Source organism: Amia ocellicauda, unplaced genomic scaffold, assembly GCF_036373705.1.
Source record: "Amia ocellicauda isolate fAmiCal2 unplaced genomic scaffold, fAmiCal2.hap1 HAP1_SCAFFOLD_109, whole genome shotgun sequence".
Taxonomy (NCBI): Eukaryota; Metazoa; Chordata; class Actinopteri; order Amiiformes; family Amiidae; genus Amia; species Amia ocellicauda.
The window spans coordinates 252,501-258,578 of NW_027102674.1; the positions used below are offsets into that span (position 1 = coordinate 252,501).

The 6,078-nt window shown below is 43.4% G+C and overlaps 4 non-coding genes and 1 pseudogene across 4 annotated transcripts; all 5 read right to left on the reverse strand.

Annotated features, from left to right (window-relative positions):
- Positions 1 to 344: 344 nt before the first annotated feature.
- LOC136720813 (5S ribosomal RNA) lies at positions 345 to 463 on the reverse strand. The gene has a single exon (XR_010805650.1). It is a non-coding gene; the product is annotated as a 5S ribosomal RNA (ribosomal RNA).
- Positions 464 to 1,521: 1,058 nt separating this feature from the next.
- Positions 1,522 to 1,640, reverse strand: LOC136720842 (5S ribosomal RNA). The gene has a single exon (XR_010805676.1). It is a non-coding gene; the product is annotated as a 5S ribosomal RNA (ribosomal RNA).
- Positions 1,641 to 2,706: 1,066 nt separating this feature from the next.
- On the reverse strand, positions 2,707 to 2,825 carry LOC136720806 (5S ribosomal RNA). Its single transcript, XR_010805644.1, has one exon. It is a non-coding gene; the product is annotated as a 5S ribosomal RNA (ribosomal RNA).
- Positions 2,826 to 3,880: 1,055 nt separating this feature from the next.
- LOC136720829 (5S ribosomal RNA) lies at positions 3,881 to 3,999 on the reverse strand. The gene has a single exon (XR_010805665.1). It is a non-coding gene; the product is annotated as a 5S ribosomal RNA (ribosomal RNA).
- A 1,058-nt stretch (positions 4,000 to 5,057) lies between these two features.
- LOC136720965 (uncharacterized) lies at positions 5,058 to 5,166 on the reverse strand (annotated as a pseudogene).
- Positions 5,167 to 6,078: the final 912 nt, after the last annotated feature.

Sequence of the window (6,078 nt, forward strand, 5' to 3'; positions counted from 1 at the left end):
CAAGTTTTACACTTTCGTGCTTTGCATGAATGGGAATGGAACCGTGTGTGTTGAATGAGGCTCCTTGTGAGCACTGAACTTTGTCCGGTGGAGTTCCTTTTTGTGTTGCTGTAATTGTGTCATTTCTCGATGAGAAAGATTAGGCAACATTTAGTCACTTCTAGCCATGATGCTCAATTTATTTACGAATGTACCCTAGTTACTAGGGACCGTTTACGTTGGAGAACAAGATCTATTGTATGCCTGTGTATTTGGGGAAGTCAAATCTGAAATAATGATGAAATTGCGTGTATCCAAAGTTAAAACTCGTGATTTGTCGCCCTCTGGTGTGTAAAAGATGCAAAAGCTTACAGCACCTGGTATTCCCAGGTGGTCTCCCATCCAAGTACTGACCAGGCCCGAGCCTGCTTAGCTTCCGAGATCAGACGAGATCGGGCGTATTCAGGCTAGTATGGCCGTAAGCCAGGGAGGCTGTCCCTGACGCTCTACTTAAAGGGAAGGCAATATCCGTTTCTGCCGCTCATACTTGCAGTTGAACTGTCTCTCTACTCTAAAGTCCGGGACACACCAGCACGCCGCAGACAGTCCCTGCTAACACGAAACGTTGTGGCAACGTTGTGCGTTAGCTGGGGTGCCACACCAGACCGGAACTATATATTACAAAACGAACACATTGTCTTGATAAAACAGCTGTAATTGAGTGCCTGACACGCCAGTCAAGCGCAATCTTGAGAAGGTGTGCATTTCAGTAAGGATTTCAATTGACATGCAGTATGAAACTGAAAGGAGGTTGCATCACTATGATGCATAACATTGCATGTATTGTATTTTCAAGTGTGTGCATTCATCCTGTTGTCATTTTGTTTTGAAAGCAGAAGAATCATTTTTGCTGAGGTTGCTGAGACAAATGTAAACCAGTAAAACATATGAAGAGAAACAAACCTTGAATATAAGTTCAGTTGTTTAAACATTTGACAAACTATGGTGAGGGGGTAAGAAAACACACAAATCCAGCAGCTCCTGTATTTCAATACACCAGAACCCAATATTATTGGCGAGTCGGGTAGTCCATCATCACAGTTCGAGGGCAGGCATCATTTCAGTAATTTCATCCCGTTGCATTCACATCCGTGCCTTGAATGAGATTGAATGTGATCGTTGCTCTCAAGTATGTTCCCAAGTTTTACACTTTCGTGCTTTGCATGAATGGGAATGGAACCGTGTGTGTTGAATGAGGCTCCTTGTGAGCACTGAACTTTGTCCGGTGGAGTTCCTTTTTGTGTTGCTGTAATTGTGTCATTTCTCGATGAGAAAGATTAGGCAACATTTAGTCACTTCTAGCCATGATGCTCAATTTATTTACGAATGTACCCTAGTTACTAGGGACCGTTTACGTTGGAGAACAAGATCTATTGTATGCCTGTGTATTTGGGGAAGTCAAATCTGAAATAATGATGAAATTGCGTGTATCCAAAGTTAAAACTCGTGATTTGTCGCCCTCTGGTGTGTAAAAGATGCAAAAGCTTACAGCACCTGGTATTCCCAGGCGGTCTCCCATCCAAGTACTGACCAGGCCCGAGCCTGCTTGGCTTCCGAGATCGGACGAGATCGGGCGTATTCAGGCTAGTATGGCCGTAAGCCAGGAAGGCTGTCCCTGACGCTCTACTTAAAGGGAAGGCAATATCCGTTTCTGCTGTTCATACTTACAGTTGAACTGTCTCTCTACTCTAAAGCCCGGGACACACCAGCGCGCCGCAGACAGTCCCTGCTAACACGCCACGTTGTGGCAACATTGTGGCAACGTTGTGCGTTAGCTGGGGTGCCACACCAGACCGGAACTATATATTACAAAACGAACACATTCTCTTGATAAAACAGCTGTAATTGAGTGCCTGACACGCCAGTCAAGCGCAATCTTGAGAAGGTGTGCATTTCAGTAAGGATTTCAATTGACATGCAGTATGAAACTGAAAGGAGGTTGCATCACTATGATGCATAACATTGCATGTATTGTATTTTCAAGTGTGTGCATTCATCCTGTTGTCATTTTGTTTTGAAAGCAGAAGAATCATTCAACAGGTTGCTGAGACAAATGTAAACCAGTAAAACATATGAAGAGAAACAAACCTTGAATATAAGTTCAGTTGTTTAAACATTTGACAAACTATGGTGAGGGGGTTAGAAAACACACAAATCCAGCAGCTCCTGTATTTCAATACACCAGAACCCAATATTATTGGCGAGTCGGGTAGTCCATCATCACAGTTCGAGGGCAGGCATCATTTCAGTAATTTCATCCCGTTGCATTCACATTCGTGCCTTGAATGAGATTGAATGTGATCTTTGCTCTCAAGTATGTTCCCAAGTTTTACACTTTCGTGCTTTGCATGAATGGGAATGGAACCGTGTGTGTTGAATGAGGCTCCTTGTGAGCACTGAACTTTGTCCGGTGGAGTTCCTTTTTGTGTTGCTGTAATTGTGTCATTTCTCGATGAGAAAGATTAGGCAACATTTAGTCACTTCTAGCCATGATGCTCAATTTATTTACGAATGTACCCTAGTTACTAGGGACCGTTTACGTTGGAGAACAAGATCTATTGTATGCCTGTGTATTTGGGGAAGTCAAATCTGAAATAATGATGAAATTGCGTGTATCCAAAGTTAAAACTCGTGATTTGTCGCCCTCTGGTGTGTAAAAGATGCAAAAGCTTACAGCACCTGGTATTCCCAGGCGGTCTCCCATCCAAGTACTGACCAGGCCCGAGCCTGCTTAGCTTCCGAGATCGGACGAGATCGGGCGTATTCAGGCTAGTATGGCCGTAAGCCAGGGAGGCTCTCCCTGACGCTCTACTTAAAGGGAAGGCAATATCCGTTTCTGCCGCTCATACTTGCAGTTGAACTGTCTCTCTACTCTAAAGTCCGGGACACACCAGCGCGCCGCAGACAGTCCCTGCTAACACGAAACGTTGTGGCAACGTTGTGCGTTAGCTGGGGTGCCACACCAGACCGGAACTATATATTACAAAACGAACACATTGTCTTGATAAAACAGCTGTAATTGAGTGCCTGACACGCCAGTCAAGCGCAATCTTGAGAAGGTGTGCATTTCAGTAAGGATTTCAATTGACATGCAGTATGAAACTGAAAGGAGGTTGCATCACTATGATGCATAACATTGCATGTATTGTATTTTCAAGTGTGTGCATTCATCCTGTTGTCATTTTGTTTTGAAAGCAGAAGAATCATTCAACAGGTTGCTGAGACAAATGTAAACCAGTAAAACATATGAAGAGAAACAAACCTTGAATATAAGTTCAGTTGTTTAAACATTTGACAAACTATGGTGAGGGGGTAAGAAAACACACAAATCCAGCAGCTCCTGTATTTCAATACACCAGAACCCAATATTATTGGCGAGTCGGGTAGTCCATCTTCACAGTTCGAGGGCAGGCATCATTTCAGTAATTTCATCCCGTTGCATTCACATCCGTGCCTTGAATGAGATTGAATGTGATCTTTGCTCTCAAGTATGTTCCCAAGTTTTACACTTTCGTGCTTTGCATGAATGGGAATGGAACCGTGTGTGTTGAATGAGGCTCCTTGTGAGCACTGAACTTTGTCCGGTGGAGTTCCTTTTTGTGTTGCTGTAATTGTGTCATTTCTCGATGAGAAAGATTAGGCAACATTTAGTCACTTCTAGCCATGATGCTCAATTTATTTACGAATGTACCCTAGTTACTAGGGACCGATTACGTTGGAGAACAAGATCTATTGTATGCCTGTGTATTTGGGGAAGTCAAATCTGAAATAATGATGAAATTGCGTGTATCCAAAGTTAAAACTCGTGATTTGTCGCCCTCTGGTGTGTAAAAGATGCAAAAGCTTACAGCACCTGGTATTCCCAGGCAGTCTCCCATCCAAGTACTGACCAGGCCCGAGCCTGCTTAGCTTCCGAGATCGGACGAGATCGGGCGTTTTCAGGCTAGTATGGCCGTAAGCCAGGGAGGCTGTCCCTGACGCTCTACTTAAAGGGAAGGCAATATCCGTTTCTGCCGCTCATACTTGCAGTTGAACTGTCTCTCTACTCTAAAGTCCGGGACACACCAGCGCGCCGCAGACAGTCCCTGCTAACACGAAACGTTGTGGCAACGTTGTGCGTTAGCTGGGGTGCCACACCAGACCGGAACTATATTTTACAAAACGAACACATTGTCTTGATAATACAGCTGTAATTGAGTGCCTGACACGCCAGTCAAGCGCAATCTTGAGAAGGTGTGCATTTCAATAAGGATTTCAATTGACATGCAGTATGAAACTGAAAGGAGGTTGCATCACTATGATGCATAACATTGCATGTATTGTATTTTCAAGTGTGTGCATTCATCCTGTTGTCATTTTGTTTTGAAAGCAGAAGAATCATTTTTGCTGAGGTTGCTGAGACAAATGTAAACCAGTAAAACATATGAAGAGAAACAAACCTTGAATATAAGTTCAGTTGTTTAAACATTTGACAAACTATGGTGAGGGGGTAAGAAAACACACAAATCCAGCAGCTCCTGTATTTCAATACACCAGAACCCAATATTATTGGCGAGTCGGGTAGTCCATCATCACAGTTCGAGGGCAGGCATCATTTCAGTAATTTCATCCCGTTGCATTCACATCCGTGCCTTGAATGAGATTGAATGTGATCTTTGCTCTCAAGTATGTTCCCAAGTTTTACACTTTCGTGCTTTGCATGAATGGGAATGGAACCGTGTGTGTTGAATGAGGCTCCTTGTGAGCACTGAACTTTGTCCGGTGGAGTTCCTTTTTGTGTTGCTGTAATTGTGTCATTTCTCGATGAGAAAGATTAGGCAACATTTAGTCACTTCTAGCCATGATGCTCAATTTATTTACGAATGTACCCTAGTTACTAGGGACCGTTTACGTTGGAGAACAAGATCTATTGTATGCCTGTGTATTTGGGGAAGTCAAATCTGAAATAATGATGAAATTGCATGTATCCAAAGTTAAAACTCGTGATTTGTCGCCCTCTGGTGTGTAAAAGATGCAAAAGCTTACAGCACCTGGTATTCCCAGGCGGTCTCCCATCCAAGTACTGACCAGGCCCGAGCCTGCTTAGCTTCCGAGATCGGGCGTATTCAGGCTAGTATGGCCGTAAGCCAGGGAGGCTGTCCCTGACGCTCTACTTAAAGGGAAGGCAATATCCGTTTCTGCCGCTCATACTTGCAAATGAACTGTCTCTCTACTCTAAAGTCCGGGACACACCAGCGCGCCGCAGACAGTCCCTGCTAACACGAAACGTTGTGGCAACGTTGTGCGTTAGCTGGGGTGCCACACCAGACCGGAACTATATTTTACAAAACGAACACATTGTCTTGATAATACAGCTGTAATTGAGTGCCTGACACGCCAGTCAAGCGCAATCTTGAGAAGGTGTGCATTTCAGTAAGGATTTCAATTGACATGCAGTATGAAACTGAAAGGAGGTTGCATCACTATGATGCATAACATTGCATGTATTGTATTTTCAAGTGTGTGCATTCATCCTGTTGTCATTTTGTTTTGAAAGCAGAAGAATCATTCAACAGGTTGCTGAGACAAATGTAAACCAGTAAAACATATGAAGAGAAATAAACCTTGAATATAAGTTCAGTTGTTTAAACATTTGACAAACTATGGTGAGGGGGTAAGAAAACACACAAATCCAGCAGCTCCTGTATTTCAATACACCAGAACCCAATATTATTGGCGAGTCGGGTAGTCCATCATCACAGTTCGAGGGCAGGCATCATTTCAGTAATTTCATCCCGTTGCATTCACATCCGTGCCTTGAATGAGATTGAATGTGATCTTTGCTCTCAAGTATGTTCCCAAGTTTTACACTTTCGTGCTTTGCATGAATGGGAATGGAACCGTGTGTGTTGAATGAGGCTCCTTGTGAGCACTGAACTTTGTCCGGTGGAGTTCCTTTTTGTGTTGCTGTAATTGTGTCATTTCTCGATGAGAAAGATTAGGCAACATTTAGTCACTTCTAGCCATGATGCTCAATTTATTTACGAATGTACCCTAGTT